This window comes from Pseudophryne corroboree, chromosome 4, assembly GCF_028390025.1.
Source record: "Pseudophryne corroboree isolate aPseCor3 chromosome 4, aPseCor3.hap2, whole genome shotgun sequence".
Classification (NCBI taxonomy): Eukaryota; Metazoa; Chordata; class Amphibia; order Anura; family Myobatrachidae; genus Pseudophryne; species Pseudophryne corroboree.
In genome coordinates this window covers 197,309,844-197,327,762 of record NC_086447.1, presented here as the reverse complement: position 1 = coordinate 197,327,762, position 17,919 = coordinate 197,309,844, and the positions used below count along the sequence as shown (strand labels likewise).

General features: G+C 37.8%; 22 non-coding genes across 22 annotated transcripts; all 22 read left to right on the top strand.

Annotated features, from left to right (window-relative positions):
* The first annotated feature begins 50 nt into the window (after positions 1-50).
* TRNAF-GAA (transfer RNA phenylalanine (anticodon GAA)) lies at positions 51-123 on the top strand. The gene has a single exon. It is a non-coding gene; the product is annotated as a tRNA-Phe (tRNA).
* Positions 124-936: 813 nt separating this feature from the next.
* On the top strand, positions 937-1,009 carry TRNAF-GAA (transfer RNA phenylalanine (anticodon GAA)). Its single transcript has one exon. It is a non-coding gene; the product is annotated as a tRNA-Phe (tRNA).
* An 813-nt stretch (positions 1,010-1,822) lies between these two features.
* On the top strand, positions 1,823-1,895 carry TRNAF-GAA (transfer RNA phenylalanine (anticodon GAA)). Its single transcript has one exon. It is a non-coding gene; the product is annotated as a tRNA-Phe (tRNA).
* An 811-nt stretch (positions 1,896-2,706) lies between these two features.
* Positions 2,707-2,779, top strand: TRNAF-GAA (transfer RNA phenylalanine (anticodon GAA)). The gene has a single exon. It is a non-coding gene; the product is annotated as a tRNA-Phe (tRNA).
* An 815-nt stretch (positions 2,780-3,594) lies between these two features.
* Positions 3,595-3,667, top strand: TRNAF-GAA (transfer RNA phenylalanine (anticodon GAA)). The gene has a single exon. It is a non-coding gene; the product is annotated as a tRNA-Phe (tRNA).
* A 596-nt stretch (positions 3,668-4,263) lies between these two features.
* Positions 4,264-4,336, top strand: TRNAF-GAA (transfer RNA phenylalanine (anticodon GAA)). The gene has a single exon. It is a non-coding gene; the product is annotated as a tRNA-Phe (tRNA).
* A 142-nt stretch (positions 4,337-4,478) lies between these two features.
* TRNAF-GAA (transfer RNA phenylalanine (anticodon GAA)) lies at positions 4,479-4,551 on the top strand. Its single transcript has one exon. It is a non-coding gene; the product is annotated as a tRNA-Phe (tRNA).
* Positions 4,552-5,363: 812 nt separating this feature from the next.
* Positions 5,364-5,436, top strand: TRNAF-GAA (transfer RNA phenylalanine (anticodon GAA)). The gene has a single exon. It is a non-coding gene; the product is annotated as a tRNA-Phe (tRNA).
* Positions 5,437-6,239: 803 nt separating this feature from the next.
* Positions 6,240-6,312, top strand: TRNAF-GAA (transfer RNA phenylalanine (anticodon GAA)). The gene has a single exon. It is a non-coding gene; the product is annotated as a tRNA-Phe (tRNA).
* Positions 6,313-7,123: 811 nt separating this feature from the next.
* Positions 7,124-7,196, top strand: TRNAF-GAA (transfer RNA phenylalanine (anticodon GAA)). Its single transcript has one exon. It is a non-coding gene; the product is annotated as a tRNA-Phe (tRNA).
* An 811-nt stretch (positions 7,197-8,007) lies between these two features.
* Positions 8,008-8,080, top strand: TRNAF-GAA (transfer RNA phenylalanine (anticodon GAA)). Its single transcript has one exon. It is a non-coding gene; the product is annotated as a tRNA-Phe (tRNA).
* Positions 8,081-8,884: 804 nt separating this feature from the next.
* On the top strand, positions 8,885-8,957 carry TRNAF-GAA (transfer RNA phenylalanine (anticodon GAA)). The gene has a single exon. It is a non-coding gene; the product is annotated as a tRNA-Phe (tRNA).
* Positions 8,958-9,760: 803 nt separating this feature from the next.
* On the top strand, positions 9,761-9,833 carry TRNAF-GAA (transfer RNA phenylalanine (anticodon GAA)). Its single transcript has one exon. It is a non-coding gene; the product is annotated as a tRNA-Phe (tRNA).
* An 803-nt stretch (positions 9,834-10,636) lies between these two features.
* Positions 10,637-10,709, top strand: TRNAF-GAA (transfer RNA phenylalanine (anticodon GAA)). The gene has a single exon. It is a non-coding gene; the product is annotated as a tRNA-Phe (tRNA).
* An 802-nt stretch (positions 10,710-11,511) lies between these two features.
* On the top strand, positions 11,512-11,584 carry TRNAF-GAA (transfer RNA phenylalanine (anticodon GAA)). The gene has a single exon. It is a non-coding gene; the product is annotated as a tRNA-Phe (tRNA).
* An 803-nt stretch (positions 11,585-12,387) lies between these two features.
* TRNAF-GAA (transfer RNA phenylalanine (anticodon GAA)) lies at positions 12,388-12,460 on the top strand. Its single transcript has one exon. It is a non-coding gene; the product is annotated as a tRNA-Phe (tRNA).
* Positions 12,461-13,263: 803 nt separating this feature from the next.
* TRNAF-GAA (transfer RNA phenylalanine (anticodon GAA)) lies at positions 13,264-13,336 on the top strand. The gene has a single exon. It is a non-coding gene; the product is annotated as a tRNA-Phe (tRNA).
* An 811-nt stretch (positions 13,337-14,147) lies between these two features.
* Positions 14,148-14,220, top strand: TRNAF-GAA (transfer RNA phenylalanine (anticodon GAA)). Its single transcript has one exon. It is a non-coding gene; the product is annotated as a tRNA-Phe (tRNA).
* An 811-nt stretch (positions 14,221-15,031) lies between these two features.
* On the top strand, positions 15,032-15,104 carry TRNAF-GAA (transfer RNA phenylalanine (anticodon GAA)). Its single transcript has one exon. It is a non-coding gene; the product is annotated as a tRNA-Phe (tRNA).
* An 812-nt stretch (positions 15,105-15,916) lies between these two features.
* Positions 15,917-15,989, top strand: TRNAF-GAA (transfer RNA phenylalanine (anticodon GAA)). The gene has a single exon. It is a non-coding gene; the product is annotated as a tRNA-Phe (tRNA).
* Positions 15,990-16,792: 803 nt separating this feature from the next.
* On the top strand, positions 16,793-16,865 carry TRNAF-GAA (transfer RNA phenylalanine (anticodon GAA)). The gene has a single exon. It is a non-coding gene; the product is annotated as a tRNA-Phe (tRNA).
* An 812-nt stretch (positions 16,866-17,677) lies between these two features.
* On the top strand, positions 17,678-17,750 carry TRNAF-GAA (transfer RNA phenylalanine (anticodon GAA)). Its single transcript has one exon. It is a non-coding gene; the product is annotated as a tRNA-Phe (tRNA).
* Positions 17,751-17,919: the final 169 nt, after the last annotated feature.

Sequence of the window (17,919 nt, the reverse complement as noted above, 5' to 3'; positions counted from 1 at the left end):
TTTTTCCCCAGCCTAAAACCCCAAATACGGCTTGACATTTTTCACAATTAGCCGAAATAGCTCAGTTGGGAGAGCGTTAGACTGAAGATCTAAAGGTCCCTGGTTCGATCCCGGGTTTCGGCATATTTAGTTGCTGTTTTTTTGTTACAGAATAGCAATTTAGCAGCAGAAACTGCCGTGTTCAGGTTCTGGTCTTCAAGATCATTTCATGTTATTACAGTTTGCATTATTATTAGCCCCAATAAAATAATTTCTTATTAGTAGAGCTTGGCGAAATAGCTCAGTTGTGAGAACATTAGACTGAAGATCTAAGGGTGTCTTGTTCAATCCTGGGGTTTAGCATGGTTGGGTGTTTGCTTTTGCTACTGAATAGCAATTTAGCAGCAAAAACTGTTGTTTTCAGGTTTTGATCTTGAAAAGCATTTTATGTTATTTCAGTTTGCAAAATCTTTAGCTCCTAAAAAAAGACATTCTTATCAGTATAGCTTGCCAAAATAGCTCAGTTGTGAGAGCAATAGACTGAAGACCTTAAAATCCCTAGTACGATCGTGGGTTTCAACATGTTTGGGTGTTTGCAGTTTGTTACTGAGTAGCAAGTCAGCAAAAAGAAATTTAGCAGCAGAAACTTTCATTTTCAGGTTTCGCCCTCTAGGACACTTGATGTTCTTTCAGTTTGCCTTATCTTAAACACCAAAAAAGACTTTCTAAACGTCAGACTTACACGCAATAGCTCTTTTGTGAGAGCATTAAACTGAAGATCTAAAGCTCCTGGGTTCGATCCCAGGATTCGGCATGTTTAGTTGCTGTATTTTTGTTACAGAATAGCAATTTACCAGCAGAATCTTTCATTATCAGGTGTTGTTCATCAAGAACACTTAATGCTCTTTTTTTCCCCAGCCTAAAACCCCAAATACGGCTTGACATTTTTCACAATTAACCGAAATAGCTCAGTTGGGAGAGCGTTAGACTGAAGATCTAAAGGTCCCTGGTTCGATCCCAGGTTTCGGCATATTTAGTTGCTGTTTTTTTGTTACAGAATAGCAATTTAGCAGCAGAAACTGCCGTGTTCAGGTTCTGGTCTTCAAGATCATTTCATGTTATTACAGTTTGCATTATTATTAGCCCCAATAAAAAAATGTATTATTAGTAGAGCTTGGCGAAATAGCTCAGTTGTGAGAACATTAGACTGAAGATCTAAGGGTGTCTTGTTCAATCCTGGGGTTTAGCATGGTTTGGTGTTTGCTTTTGCTACTGAATAGCAATTTAGCAGCAAAAACTGTTGTTTTCAGGTTTTGATCTTGAAAAGCATTTTATGTTATTTCAGTTTGCAAAATCTTTAGCTCCTAAAAAAAGACATTCTTATCAGTATAGCTTGCCAAAATAGCTCAGTTGTGAGAGCAATAGACTGAAGACCTTAAAATCCCTAGTACGATCGTGGGTTTCAACATGTTTGGGTGTTTGCAGTTTGTTACTGAGTAGCAAGTCAGCAAAAAGAAATTTAGCAGCAGAAACTTTCATTTTCAGGTTTCGCCCTCTAGAACACTTGATGTTCTTTCAGTTTGCCTTATCTTAAACACCAAAAAAGACTTTCTAAACGTCAGACTTACACGCAATAGCTCTTTTGTGAGAGCATTAAACTGAAGATCTAAAGCTCCTGGGTTCGATCCCAGGATTCGGCATGTTTAGTTGCTGTATTTTTGTTACAGAATAGCAATTTACCAGCAGAATCTTTCATTATCAGGTGTTGTTCATCAAGAACACTTAATGCTCATTTTTTTCCCAGCCTAAAACCCCAAATACGGCTTGACATCTTTCACAATTAGCCGAAATAGCTCAGTTGGGAGAGTGTTAGACTGAAGATCTAAAGGTCCCTGGTTCGATCCCGGGTTTTGGCATGTTTAGTTGCTGTTTTTTTGTTACAGAATAGCAATTTAGCAGCAGAAACTGCCGTGTTCAGGTTCTGGTCTTCAAGTTCATTTCATGTTATTACAGTTTGCATTATTATTAGCCCCAATAAAAGAATTTCTTATTAGTAGAGCTTGGCGAAATAGCTCAGTTGTGAGAACATTAGACTGAAGATCTAAGGGTGTCTTGTTCAATCCTGGGGTTTAGCATGGTTGGGTGTTTGCTTTTGCTACTGAATAGCAATTTAGCAGCAAAAACTGTTGTTTTCAGTTTTTGATCTTGAAAAACATTTTATGTTATTTCAGTTTGCAAAATCTTTAGCTCCAAAAAAGACATTCTTATCAGTATAGCTTGCCAAAATAGCTCAGTTGTGAGAGCAATAGACTGAAGACCTTAAAATCCCTAGTACGATCGTGGGTTTCCACATGTTTGGGTGTTTGCATTTTGTTACTGAGTAGCAATTCAGCAAAAAGAAATTTAGCAGCATGAAACTTTCATTTTCAGGTTTCGCCCTCTAGGACACTTGATGTTCTTTCAGTTTGCCTTATCTTAAACACCAAAAAAGACTTTCCAAATGTCAGACGTAGCTGCAATAGCTCATTTGGGACAGCAGTAGACTGAAGATCTATAAGTCCCTGGTTCGATCCTGGGTTTCGGCATGTTTAGTAGCTGTATTTTTGTTACAGAATAGCAATTTACCAGCAGAATCTTTCATTATAAGGTGTTGCGCTTCAAGAACACTTGATGCTCTTTTTTTCCCAACCTAAAACCCCAAATACGACTTCACATCTGTCACAATTAGCCGAAATAGCTCAGTTGGGAGAGCGTTAGACTGAAGATCTAAAGGTCCCTGGTTCGATCCCGGGTTTCGGCATATTTAGTTGCTGTTTTTTTTGTTACAGAATAGCAATTTAGCAGCAGAAACTGCCGTGTTCAGGTTCTGGTCTTCAAGAACATTTCATGTTATTATAGTTTGCATTATTATTAGCCCCAATAAAAGAATTTCTTATTAGTAGAGCTTGGTGAAATAGCTCAGTTGTGACAACATTAGACTGAAGATCTAAGGGTGTCTTGTTCAATCCTGGGGTTTAGCATGGTTGGGTGTTTGCTTTTGCTACTGAATAGCAATTTAACAGCAAAAACTGTTGTGTTCAGGTTTTGATCTTGAAAAGCATTTTATGTTATTTCAGTTTGCAAAATCTTTAGCTCCTAAAAAAAGACATTCTTATCAGTATAGCTTGCCAAAATAGCTCAGTTGTGAGAGCAATAGACTGAAGACCTTAAAATCCCTAGTACGATTGTGGGTTTCCACATGTTTGGGTGTTTGCAGTTTGTTACTGAGTAGCAATTCAGCAAAAAGAAATTTAGCAGCAGAAACTTTCATTTTCAGGTTTCGCCCTCTAGGACACTTGATGTTCTTTCAGTTTGCCTTATCTTAAACACCAAAAAAGACTTTCTAAACGTCAGACTTACACGCAATAGCTCTTTTGTGAGAGCATTAAACTGAAGATCTAAAGGTCCAGGGTTCGATCCCGGGATTCGGCATGTTTAGTTGCTGTATTTTTGTTACAGAATAGCAATTTACCAGCAGAATCTTTCATTATCAGGTGTTGTACATCAAGAACACTTAATGCTCTTTTTTTTTTCCAGCCTAAAACCCCAAATACGGCTTGACATCTTTCACAATTAGCCGAAATAGCTCAGTTGGGAGAGCGTTAGACTGAAAATCTAAAAGTCCCTGGTTCGATCCCGGGTTTCGGCATATTTAGTTGCTGTTTTTTTGTTACAGAATAGCAATTTAGCAGCAGAAACTGCCGTGTTCAGGTTCTGGTCTTCAAGATCATTTCATGTTATTACAGTTTGCATTATTATTAGCCCCAATAAAAGAATTTCTTATTAGTAGAGCTTGGCGAAATAGCTCAGTTGTGAGAACATTAGACTGAAGATCTAAGGGTGTCTTGTTCAATCCTGGGGTTTAGCATGGTTGGGTGTTTGCTTTTGCTACTGAATAGCAATTTAGCAGCAAAAACTGTTGTTTTCAGTTTTTGATCTTGAAAAACATTTTATGTTATTTCAGTTTGCAAAATCTTTAGCTCCAAAAAAAGACATTCTTATCAGTATAGCTTGCCAAAATAGCTCAGTTGTGAGAGCAATAGACTGAAGACCTTAAAATCCCTAGTACGATCGTGGGTTTCCACATGTTTGGGTGTTTGCATTTTGTTACTGAGTAGCAATTCAGCAAAAAGAAATTTAGCAGCAGAAACGTTTATTTTCAGGTTTCGCCCTCTAGGACACTTGATGTTCTTTCAGTTTGCCTTATCTTAAACACCAAAAAAGACTTTCCACATGTCAGACGTAGCTGCAATAGCTCATTTGGGAGAGCATTAGACTGAAGATCTATAAGTCCCTGGTTCGATCCCGGGTTTCGGCATGTTTAGTAGCTGTATTTTTGTTACAGAATAGCAATTTACCAGCAGAATCTTTCATTATAAGGTGTTGCTCTTCAAGAACACTTGATGCTCTTTTTTCCCCAACCTAAAACCCCAAATACGACTTCACTTCTGTCAGAATTAGCCGAAATAGCTCAGTTGGGAGAGCGTTAGACTGAAGATCTAAAGGTCCCTGGTTCGATCCCGGGTTTCGGCATATTTAGTTGCTGTTTTTTTTGTTACAGAATAGCAATTTAGCAGCAGAAACTGCCGTGTTCAGGTTCTGGTCTTCAAGAACATTTCATGTTATTACAGTTTGCATTATTATTAGCCCCAATAAAATAATTTCTTATTAGTAGAGCTTGGCGAAATAGCTCAGTTGTGACAACATTAGACTGAAGATCTAAGGGTGTCTTGTTCAATCCTGGGGTTTAGCATGGTTGGGTGTTTGCTTTTGCTACTGAATAGCAATTTAGCAGCAAAAACTGTTGTTTTCAGTTTTTGATCTTGAAAAACATTTTATGTTATTTCAGTTTGCAAAATCTTTAGCTCCAAAAAAAGACATTCTTATCAGTATAGCTTGCCAAAATAGCTCAGTTGTGAGAGCAATAGACAGAAGACCTTAAAATCCCTAGTACGATCGTGGGTTTCCACATGTTTGGGTGTTTGCATTTTGTTACTGAGTAGCAATTCAGCAAAAAGAAATTTAGCAGCAGAAACGTTTATTTTCAGGTTTCGCCCTCTAGGACACTTGATGTTCTTTCAGTTTGCCTTATCTTAAACACCAAAAAAGACTTTCCAAATGTCAGACGTAGCTGCAATAGCTCATTTGGGAGAGAATTAGACTGAAGATCTATAAGTCCCTGGTTCGATCCCGGGTTTCGGCATGTTTAGTAGCTGTATTTTTGTTACAGAATAGCAATTTACCAGCAGAATCTTTCATTATAAGGTGTTGCTCTTCAAGAACACTTGATGCTCTTTTTTTCCCAACCTAAAACCCCAAATACGACTTCACATCTGTCACAATTAGCCGAAATAGCTCAGTTGGGAGAGCGTTAGACTGAAGATCTAAAGGTCCCTGGTTCGATCCCGGGTTTCGGCATATTTAGTTGCTGGTTTTTTTGTTACAGAATAGCAATTTAGCAGCAGAAACTGCCGTGTTCAGGTTCTGGTCTTCAAGAACATTTCATGTTATTACAGTTTGCATTATTATTAGCCCCAATAAAAGAATTTCTTATTAGTAGAGCTTGGCGAAATAGCTCAGTTGTGACAACATTAGACTGAAGATCTAAGGGTGTCTTGTTCAATCCTGGGGTTTAGCATGGTTGGGTGTTTGCTTTTGCTACTGAATAGCAATTTAGCAGCAAAAACTGTTGTGTTCAGGTTTTGATCTTGAAAAGCATTTTATGTTATTTCAGTTTGCAAAATCTTTAGCTCCTAAAAAAAGACATTCTTATCAGTATAGCTTGCCAAAATAGCTCAGTTGTGAGAGCAATAGACTGAAGACCTTAAAATCCCTAGTACGATTGTGGGTTTCCACATGTTTGGGTGTTTGCAGTTTGTTATTCAGCAAAAAGAAATTTAGCAGCAGAAACTTTCATTTTCAGGTTTCGCCCTCTAGGACACTTGATGTTCTTTCAGTTTGCCTTATCTTAAACACCAAAAAAGAATTTCTAAACGTCAGACTTACACGCAATAGCTCTTTTGTGAGAGCATTAAACTGAAGATCTAAAGGTCCTGGGTTCGATCCCAGGATTCGGCATGTTTAGTTGCTGTATTTTTGTTACAGAATAGCAATTTACCAGCATAATCTTTCATTATCAGGTGTTGTACATCAAGAACACTTAATGCTCTTTTTTTTCCCAGCCTAAAACCCCAAATACGGCTTGACATCTTTCACAATTAGCCGAAATAGCTCAGTTGGGAGAGCGTTAGACTGAAGATCTAAAGGTCCCTGGTTCGATCCCGGGTTTCGGCATATTTAGTTGCTGTTTTTTTGTTACAGAATAGCAATTTAGCAGCAGAAACTGCCGTGTTCAGGTTCTGGTCTTCAAGATCATTTCATGTTATTACAGTTTGCATTATTATTAGCCCCAATAAAAGAATTTCTTATTAGTAGAGCTTGGCGAAATAGCTCAGTTGTGAGAACATTAGACTGAAGATCTAAGGGTGTCTTGTTCAATCCTGGGGTTTAGCATGGTTGGGTGTTTGCTTTTGCTACTGAATAGCAATTTAGCAGCAAAAACTGTTGTTTTCAGTTTTTGATCTTGAAAAACATTTTATGTTATTTCAGTTTGCAAAATCTTTAGCTCCAAAAAAAGACATTTTTATCAGTATAGCTTGCCAAAATAGCTCAGTTGTGAGAGCAATAGACTGAAGACCTTAAAATCCCTAGTACGATCGTGGGTTTCCACATGTTTGGGTGTTTGCAGTTTGTTACTGAGTAGCAAGTCAGCAAAAAGAAATTTAGCAGCAGAAACTTTAATTTTCAGGTTTCGCCCTCTAGGACACTTGATGTTCTTTCAGTTTGCCTTATCTTAAACACCAAAAAAGACTTTCTAAACGTGAGACTTACACGCAATAGCTCTTTTGTGAGAGCATTAAACTGAAGATCTAAAGCTCCTGGGTTCGATCCCAGGATTCGGCATGTTTAGTTGCTGTATTTTTGTTACAGAATAGCAATTTACCAGCAGAATCTTTCATTATCAGGTGTTGTTCATCAAGAACACTTAATGCTCTTTTTTTCCCAGCCTAAAACCCCAAATACGGCTTGACATCTTTCACAATTAGCCGAAATAGCTCAGTTGGGAGAGTGTAAGACTGAAGATATAAAGGTTCCTGGTTCGATCCCGGGTTTCGGCATATTTAGTTGCTGTTTTTTTGTTACAGAATAGCAATTTAGCAGCAGAAACTGCCGTGTTCAGGTTCTGGTCTTCAAGTTCATTTCATGTTATTACAGTTTGCATTATTATTAGCCCCAATAAAAGAATTTCTTATTAGTAGAGCTTGGCGAAATAGCTCAGTTGTGAGAACATTAGACTGAAGATCTAAGGGTGTCTTGTTCAATCCTGGGGTTTAGCATGGTTGGGTGTTTGCTTTTGCTACTGAATAGCAATGTAGCAGCAAAAACTGTTGTTTTCAGTTTTTGATCTTGAAAAACATTTTATGTTATTTCAGTTTGCAAAATCTTTAGCTCCAAAAAAAGACATTCTTATCAGTATAGCTTGCCAAAATAGCTCAGTTGTGAGAGCAATAGACTGAAGACCTTAAAATCCCTAGTACGATCGTGGGTTTCCACATGTTTGGGTGTTTGCATTTTGTTACTGAGTAGCAATTCAGCAAAAAGAAATTTAGCAGCAGAAACGTTTATTTTCTGGTTTCGCCCTCTAGGACACTTGATGTTCTTTCAGTTTGCCTTATCTTAAACACCAAAAAAGACTTTCCAAATGTCAGACGTAGCTGCAATAGCTCATTTGGGAGAGCATTAGACTGAAGATCTATAAGTCCCTGGTTCAATCCCGGGTTTCGGCATGTTTAGTAGCTGTATTTTTGTTACAGAATAGCAATTTACCAGCAGAATCTTTCATTATAAGGTGTTGCTCTTCAAGAACACTTGATGCTCTTTTTTTCCCAACCTAAAACCCCAAATACGACTTGACATCTGTCACAATTAGCCGAAATAGCTCAGTTGGGAGAGCGTTAGACTGAAGATCTAAAGGTCCCTGGTTCGATCCCGGGTTTCGGCATATTTAGTTGCTGTTTTTTTTTGTTACAGAATAGCAATTTAGCAGCAGAAACTGCCGTGTTCAGGTTCTGGTCTTCAAGAACATTTCATGTTATTACAGTTTGCATTATTATTAGCCCCAATAAAAGAATTTCTTATTAGTAGAGCTTGGCGAAATAGCTCAGTTGTGACAACATTAGACTGAAGATCTAAGGGTGTCTTGTTCAATCCTGGGGTTTAGCATGGTTGGGTGTTTGCTTTTGCTACTGAATAGCAATTTAGCAGCAAAAACTGTTGTGTTCAGGTTTTGATCTTGAAAAGCATTTTATGTTATTTCAGTTTGCAAAATCTTTAGCTCCTAAAAAAAGACATTCTTATCAGTATAGCTTGCCAAAATAGCTCAGTTGTGAGAGCAATAGACTGAAGACCTTAAAATCCCTAGTACGATTGTGGGTTTCCACATGTTTGGGTGTTTGCAGTTTGTTATTCAGCAAAAAGAAATTTAGCAGCAGAAACTTTCATTTTCAGGTTTCGCCCTCTAGGACACTTGATGTTCTTTCAGTTTGCCTTATCTTAAACACCAAAAAAGACTTTCTAAACGTCAGACTTACACGCAATAGCTCTTTTGTGAGAGCATTAAACTGAAGATCTAAAGGTCCTGGGTTCGATCCCAGGATTCGGCATGTTTAGTTGCTGTATTTTTGTTACAGAATAGCAATTTACCAGCAGAATCTTTCATTATCAGGTGTTGTACATCAAGAACACTTAATGCTCTTTTTTTTTCCAGCCTAAAACCCCAAATACGGCTTGACATCTTTCACAATTAGCCGAAATTGCTCAGTTGGGAGAGCGTTAGACTGAAGATCTAAAGGTCCCTGGTTCGATCCCTGATTTCGGCATATTTAGTTGCTGTTTTTTTTGTTACAGAATAGCAATTTAGCAGCAGAAACTGCCGTGTTCAGGTTCTGGTCTTCAAGAACATTTCATGTTATTACAGTTTGCATTATTATTAGCCCCAATAAAAGAATTTCTTATTAGTAGAGCTTGGCGAAATAGCTCAGTTGTGACAACATTAGACTGAAGATCTAAGGGTGTCTTGTTCAATCCTGGGGTTTAGCATGGTTGGGTGTTTGCTTTTGCTACTGAATAGCAATTTAGCAGCAAAAACTGTTGTGTTCAGGTTTTGATCTTGAAAAGCATTTTATGTTATTTCAGTTTGCAAAATCTTTAGCTCCTAAAAAAAGACATTCTTATCAGTATAGCTTGCCAAAATTGCTCAGTTGTGAGAGCAATAGACTGAAGACCTTAAAATCCCTAGTACGATTGTGGGTTTCCACATGTTTGGGTGTTTGCAGTTTGTTATTCAGCAAAAAGAAATTTAGCAGCAGAAACTTTCATTTTCAGGTTTCGCCCTCTAGGACACTTGATGTTCTTTCAGTTTGCCTTATCTTAAACACCAAAAAAGACTTTCTAAACGTCAGACTTACACGCAATAGCTCTTTTGTGAGAGCATTAAACTGAAGATCTAAAGGTCCTGGGTTCGATCCCAGGATTCGGCATGTTTAGTTGCTGTATTTTTGTTACAGAATAGCAATTTACCAGCAGAATCTTTCATTATCAGGTGTTGTACATCAAGAACACTTAATGCTCTTTTTTTTCCCAGCCTAAAACCCCAAATACGGCTTGACATCTTTCACAATTAGCCGAAATAGCTCAGTTGGGAGAGCGTTAGACTGAAGATCTAAAGGTCCCTGGTTCGATCCCGGGTTTCGGCATATTTAGTTGCTGTTTTTTTTGTTACAGAATAGCAATTTAGCAGCAGAAACTGCCGTGTTCAGGTTCTGGTCTTCAAGAACATTTCATGTTATTACAGTTTGCATTATTATTAGCCCCAATAAAAGAATTTCTTATTAGTAGAGCTTGGCGAAATAGCTCAGTTGTGACAACATTAGACTGAAGATCTAAGGGTGTCTTGTTCAATCCTGGGGTTTAGCATGGTTGGGTGTTTGCTTTTGCTACTGAATAGCAATTTAGCAGCAAAAACTGTTGTGTTCAGGTTTTGATCTTGAAAAGCATTTTATGTTATTTCAGTTTGCAAAATCTTTAGCTCCTAAAAAAAGACATTCTTATCAGTATAGCTTGCCAAAATAGCTCAGTTGTGAGAGCAATAGACTGAAGACCTTAAAATCCCTAGTACGATTGTGGGTTTCCACATGTTTGGGTGTTTGCCGTTTGTTATTCAGCAAAAAGAAATTTAGCAGCAGAAACTTTCATTTTCAGGTTTCGCCCTCTAGGACACTTGATGTTCTTTCAGTTTGCCTTATCTTAAACACCAAAAAAGACTTTCTAAATGTCAGACTTACACGCAATAGCTCTTTTGTGAGAGCATTAAACTAAAGATCTAAAGGTCCTGGGTTCGATCCCAGGATTCGGCATGTTTAGTTGCTGTATTTTTGTTACAGAATAGCAATTTACCAGCAGAATCTTTCATTATCAGGTGTTGTACATCAAGAACACTTAATGCTCTTTTTTTTCCCAGCCTAAAACCCCAAATACGGCTTGACATCTTTCACAATTAGCCGAAATAGCTCAGTTGGGAGAGCGTTAGACTGAAGATCTAAAGGTCCCTGGTTCGATCCCGGGTTTCGGCATATTTAGTTGCTGTTTTTTTGTTACAGAATAGCAGTTTAGCAGCAGAAACTGCCGTGTTCAGGTTCTGGTCTTCAAGATCATTTCATGTTATTACAGTTTGCATTATTATTAGCCCCAATAAAAGAATTTCTTATTAGTAGAGCTTGGCGAAATAGCTCAGTTGTGAGAACATTAGACTGAAGATCTAAGGGTGTCTTGTTCAATCCTGGGGTTTAGCATGGTTGGGTGTTTGCTTTTGCTACTGAATAGCAATTTAGCAGCAAAAACTGTTGTGTTCAGGTTTTGATCTTGAAAAGCATTTTATGTTATTTCAGTTTGCAAAATCTTTAGCTCCTAAAAAAAGACATTCTTATCAGTATAGCTTGCCAAAATAGCTCAGTTGTGAGAGCAATAGACTGAAGACCTTAAAATCCCTAGTACGATTGTGGGTTTCCACATGTTTGGGTGTTTGCAGTTTGTTATTCAGCAAAAAGAAATTTAGCAGCAGAAACTTTCATTTTCAGGTTTCGCCCTCTAGGACACTTGATGTTCTTTCAGTTTGCCTTATCTTAAACACCAAAAAAGACTTTCTAAACGTCAGACTTACACGCAATAGCTCTTTTGTGAGAGCATTAAACTGAAGATCTAAAGGTCCTGGGTTCGATCCCAGGATTCGGCATGTTTAGTTGCTGTATTTTTGTTACAGAATAGCAATTTACCAGCAGAATCTTTCATTATCAGGTGTTGTACATCAAGAACACTTAATGCTCTTTTTTTTTCCAGCCTAAAACCCCAAATACGGCTTGACATCTTTCACAATTAGCCGAAATTGCTCAGTTGGGAGAGCGTTAGACTGAAGATCTAAAGGTCCCTGGTTCGATCCCTGATTTCGGCATATTTAGTTGCTGTTTTTTTTGTTACAGAATAGCAATTTAGCAGCAGAAACTGCCGTGTTCAGGTTCTGGTCTTCAAGAACATTTCATGTTATTACAGTTTGCATTATTATTAGCCCCAATAAAAGAATTTCTTATTAGTAGAGCTTGGCGAAATAGCTCAGTTGTGACAACATTAGACTGAAGATCTAAGGGTGTCTTGTTCAATCCTGGGGTTTAGCATGGTTGGGTGTTTGCTTTTGCTACTGAATAGCAATTTAGCAGCAAAAACTGTTGTGTTCAGGTTTTGATCTTGAAAAGCATTTTATGTTATTTCAGTTTGCAAAATCTTTAGCTCCTAAAAAAAGACATTCTTATCAGTATAGCTTGCCAAAATTGCTCAGTTGTGAGAGCAATAGACTGAAGACCTTAAAATCCCTAGTACGATTGTGGGTTTCCACATGTTTGGGTGTTTGCAGTTTGTTATTCAGCAAAAAGAAATTTAGCAGCAGAAACTTTCATTTTCAGGTTTCGCCCTCTAGGACACTTGATGTTCTTTCAGTTTGCCTTATCTTAAACACCAAAAAAGACTTTCTAAACGTCAGACTTACACGCAATAGCTCTTTTGTGAGAGCATTAAACTGAAGATCTAAAGGTCCTGGGTTCGATCCCAGGATTTGGCATGTTTAGTTGCTGTATTTTTGTTACAGAATAGCAATTTACCAGCAGAATCTTTCATTATCAGGTGTTGTACATCAAGAACACTTAATGCTCTTTTTTTTCCCAGCCTAAAACCCCAAATACGGCTTGACATCTTTCACAATTAGCCGAAATAGCTCAGTTGGGAGAGCGTTAGACTGAAGATCTAAAGGTCCCTGGTTCGATCCCGGGTTTCGGCATATTTAGTTGCTGTTTTTTTTGTTACAGAATAGCAATTTAGCAGCAGAAACTGCCGTGTTCAGGTTCTGGTCTTCAAGAACATTTCATGTTATTACAGTTTGCATTATTATTAGCCCCAATAAAAGAATTTCTTATTAGTAGAGCTTGGCGAAATAGCTCAGTTGTGACAACATTAGACTGAAGATCTAAGGGTGTCTTGTTCAATCCTGGGGTTTAGCATGGTTGGGTGTTTGCTTTTGCTACTGAATAGCAATTTAGCAGCAAAAACTGTTGTGTTCAGGTTTTGATCTTGAAAAGCATTTTATGTTATTTCAGTTTGCAAAATCTTTAGCTCCTAAAAAAAGACATTCTTATCAGTATAGCTTGCCAAAATAGCTCAGTTGTGAGAGCAATAGACTGAAGACCTTAAAATCCCTAGTACGATTGTGGGTTTCCACATGTTTGGGTGTTTGCCGTTTGTTATTCAGCAAAAAGAAATTTAGCAGCAGAAACTTTCATTTTCAGGTTTCGCCCTCTAGGACACTTGATGTTCTTTCAGTTTGCCTTATCTTAAACACCAAAAAAGACTTTCTAAATGTCAGACTTACACGCAATAGCTCTTTTGTGAGAGCATTAAACTAAAGATCTAAAGGTCCTGGGTTCGATCCCAGGATTCGGCATGTTTAGTTGCTGTATTTTTGTTACAGAATAGCAATTTACCAGCAGAATCTTTCATTATCAGGTGTTGTACATCAAGAACACTTAATGCTCTTTTTTTTCCCAGCCTAAAACCCCAAATACGGCTTGACATCTTTCACAATTAGCCGAAATAGCTCAGTTGGGAGAGCGTTAGACTGAAGATCTAAAGGTCCCTGGTTCGATCCCGGGTTTCGGCATATTTAGTTGCTGTTTTTTTGTTACAGAATAGCAGTTTAGCAGCAGAAACTGCCGTGTTCAGGTTCTGGTCTTCAAGATCATTTCATGTTATTACAGTTTGCATTATTATTAGCCCCAATAAAAGAATTTCTTATTAGTAGAGCTTGGCGAAATAGCTCAGTTGTGAGAACATTAGACTGAAGATCTAAGGGTGTCTTGTTCAATCCTGGGGTTTAGCATGGTTGGGTGTTTGCTTTTGCTACTGAACAGCAATTTAGCAGCAAAAACTGTTGTTTTCAGTTTTTGATCTTGAAAAACATTTTATGTTATTTCAGTTTGCAAAATCTTTAGCTCCAAAAAAAGACATTTTTATCAGTATAGCTTGCCAAAATAGCTCAGTTGTGAGAGCAATAGACTGAAGACCTTAAAATCCCTAGTACGATCGTGGGTTTCCACATGTTTGGGTGTTTGCAGTTTGTTACTGAGTAGCAAGTCAGCAAAAAGAAATTTAGCAGCAGAAACTTTAATTTTCAGGTTTCGCCCTCTAGGACACTTGATGTTCTTTCAGTTTGCCTTATCTTAAACACCAAAAAAGACTTTCTAAACGTCAGACTTACACGCAATAGCTCTTTTGTGAGAGCATTAAACTGAAGATCTAAAGCTCCTGGGTTCGATCCCAGGATTCGGCATGTTTAGTTGCTGTATTTTTGTTACAGAATAGCAATTTACCAGCAGAATCTTTCATTATCAGGTGTTGTTCATCAAGAACACTTAGTGCTCTTTTTTTCCCAGCCTAAAACCCCAAATACGGCTTGACATCTTTCACAATTAGCCGAAATAGCTCAGTTGGGAGAGTGTTAAACTGAAGATATAAAGGTCCCTGATTTGATCCCGGGTTTCGGCATATTTAGTTGCTGTTTTTTTGTTACAGAATAGCAATTTAGCAGCAGAAACTGCCGTGTTCAGGTTCTGGTCTTCAAGTTCATTTCATGTTATTACAGTTTGCATTATTATTAGCCCCAATAAAATAATTTCTTATTAGTAGAGCTTGGCGAAATAGCTCAGTTGTGAGAACATTAGACTGAAGATCTAAGGGTGTCTTGTTCAATCCTGGGGTTTAGCATGGTTGGGTGTTTGCTTTTGCTACTGAATAGCAATTTAGCAGCAAAAACTGTTGTTTTCAGTTTTTGATCTTGAAAAACATTTTATGTTATTTCAGTTTGCAAAATCTTTAGCTCCAAAAAAAGACATTTTTATCAGTATAGCTTGCCAAAATAGCTCAGTTGTGAGAGCAATAGACTGAAGACCTTAAAATCCCTAGTACGATCGTGGGTTTCCACATGTTTGGGTGTTTGCAGTTTGTTACTGAGTAGCAAGTCAGCAAAAAGAAATTTAGCAGCAGAAACTTTAATTTTCAGGTTTCGCCCTCTAGGACACTTGATGTTCTTTCAGTTTGCCTTATCTTAAACACCAAAAAAGACTTTCTAAACGTCAGACTTACACGCAATAGCTCTTTTGTGAGAGCATTAAACTGAAGATCTAAAGCTCCTGGGTTCGATCCCAGGATTCGGCATGTTTAGTTGCTGTATTTTTGTTACAGAATAGCAATTTACCAGCAGAATCTTTCATTATCAGGTGTTGTTCATCAAGAACACTTAATGCTCTTTTTTTCCGAGCCTAAAACCCCAAATACGGCTTGACATCTTTCACAATTAGCCGAAATAGCTCAGTTGGGAGAGTGTTAGACTGAAGATATAAAGGTCCCTGGTTTGATCCCGGGTTTCGGCATATTTAGTTGCTGTTTTTTTTGTTACAGAATAGCAATTTAGCAGCAGAAACTGCCGTGTTCAGGTTCTGGTCTTCAAGTTCATTTCATGTTATTACAGTTTGCATTATTATTAGCCCCAATAAAAGAATTTCTTATTAGTAGAGCTTGGCGAAATAGCTCAGTTGTGAGAACATTAGACTGAAGATCTAAGGGTGTCTTGTTCAATCCTGGGGTTTAGCATGGTTGGGTGTTTGCTTTTGCTACTGAATAGCAATGTAGCAGCAAAAACTGTTGTTTTCATTTTTTGATCTTGAAAAACATTTTATGTTATTTCAGTTTGCAAAATCTTTAGCTCCAAAAAAAGACATTCTTATCAGTATAGCTTGCCAAAATAGCTCAGTTGTGAGAGCAATAGACTGAAGACCTTAAAATCCCTAGTACGATCGTGGGTTTCCACATGTTTGGGTGTTTGCATTTTGTTACTGAGTAGCAATTCAGCAAAAAGAAATTTAGCAGCAGAAACGTTTATTTTCAGGTTTCGCCCTTTAGGACACTTGATGTTCTTTCAGTTTGCCTTATCTTAAGCACCAAAAAAGACTTTCCAAATGTCAGACGTAGCTGCAATAGCTCATTTGGGAGAGCATTAGACTGAAGATCTATAAGTCCTTGGTTCGATCCCGGGTTTCGGCATGTTTAGTAGCTGTATTTTTGTTACAGAATAGCAATTTACCTGCAGAATCTTTCATTATAAGGTGTTGCTCTTCAAGAACACTTGATGCTCTTTTTTCCCCAACCTAAAACCCCAAATACGACTTGACATCTGTCACAATTAGCCGAAATAGCTCAGTTGGGAGAGCGTTAGACTGAAGATCTAAAGGTCCCTGGTTCGATCCCGGGTTTCGGCATATTTAGTTGCTGTTTTTTTTTGTTACAGAATAGCAATTTAGCAGCAGAAACTGCCGTGTTCAGGTTCTGGTCTTCAAGAACATTTCATGTTATTACAGTTTGCATTATTATTAGCCCCAATAAAAGAATTTCTTATTAGTAGAGCTTGGCGAAATAGCTCAGTTGTGACAACATTAGACTGAAGATCTAAGGGTGTCTTGTTCAATCCTGGGGTTTAGCATGGTTGGGTGTTTGCTTTTGCTACTGAATAGCAATTTAGCAGCAAAAACTGTTGTGTTCAGGTTTTGATCTTGAAAAGCATTTTATGTTATTTCAGTTTGCAAAATCTTTAGCTCCTAAAAAAAGACATTCTTATCAGTATAGCTTGCCAAAATAGCTCAGTTGTGAGAGCAATAGACTGAAGACCTTAAAATCCCTAGTACGATCGTGGGTTTCCACATGTTTGGGTGTTTGCAGTTTGTTATTCAGCAAAAAGAAATTTAGCAGCAGAAACTTTCATTTTCAGGTTTCGCCCTCTAGGACACTTGATGTTCTTTCAGTTTGCCTTATCTTAAACACCAAAAAAGACTTTCTAAACGTCAGACTTACACGCAATAGCTCTTTTGTGAGAGCATTAAACTGAAGATCTAAAGCTCCTGGGTTCGATCCCAGGATTCGGCATGTTTAGTTGCTGTATTTTTGTTACAGAATAGCAATTTACCAGCAGAATCTTTCATTATCAGGTGTTGTTCATCAAGAACACTTAATGCTCTTTTTTTCCCAGCCTAAAACCCCAAATACGGCTTGACATCTTTCACAATTAGCCGAAATAGCTCAGTTGGGAGAGTGTTAGACTGAAGATATAAAGGTCCCTGATTTGATCCCGGGTTTCGGCATATTTAGTTGCTGTTTTTTTGTTACAGAATAGCAATTTAGCAGCAGAAACTGCCGTGTTCAGGTTCTGGTCTTCAAGTTCATTTCATGTTATTACAGTTTGCATTATTATTAGCCCCAATAAAATAATTTCTTATTAGTAGAGCTTGGCGAAATAGCTCAGTTGTGAGAACATTAGACTGAAGATCTAAGGGTGTCTTGTTCAATCCTGGGGTTTAGCATGGTTGGGTGTTTGCTTTTGCTACTGAATAGCAATTTAGCAGCAAAAACTGTTGTTTTCAGTTTTTGATCTTGAAAAACATTTTATGTTATTTCAGTTTGCAAAATCTTTAGCTCCAAAAAAAGACATTTTTATCAGTATAGCTTGCCAAAATAGCTTAGTTGTGAGAGCAATAGACTGAAGACCTTAAAATCCCTAGTACGATCGTGGGTTTCCACATGTTTGGGTGTTTGCAGTTTGTAACTGAGTAGCAAGTCAGCAAAAAGAAATTTAGCAGCAGAAACTTTAATTTTCAGGTTTCGCCCTCTAGGACACTTGATGTTCTTTCAGTTTGCCTTATCTTAAACACCAAAAAAGACTTTCTAAACGTCAGACTTACACGCAATAGCTCTTTTGTGAGAGCATTAAACTGAAGATCTAAAGCTCCTGGGTTCGATCCCAGGATTCGGCATGTTTAGTTGCTGTATTTTTGTTACAGAATAGCAATTTACCAGCATAATCTTTCATTATCAGGTGTTGTACATCAAGAACACTTAATGCTCTTTTTTTTCCCAGCCTAAAACCCCAAATACGGCTTGACATCTTTCACAATTAGCCGAAATAGCTCAGTTGGGAGAGCGTTAGACTGAAGATCTAAAGGTCCCTGGTTCGATCCCGGGTTTCGGCATATTTAGTTGCTGTTTTTTTGTTACAGAATAGCAATTTAGCAGCAGAAACTGCCGTGTTCAGGTTCTGGTCTTCAAGATCATTTCATGTTATTACAGTTTGCATTATTATTAGCCCCAATAAAAGAATTTCTTATTAGTAGAGCTTGGCGAAATAGCTCAGTTGTGAGA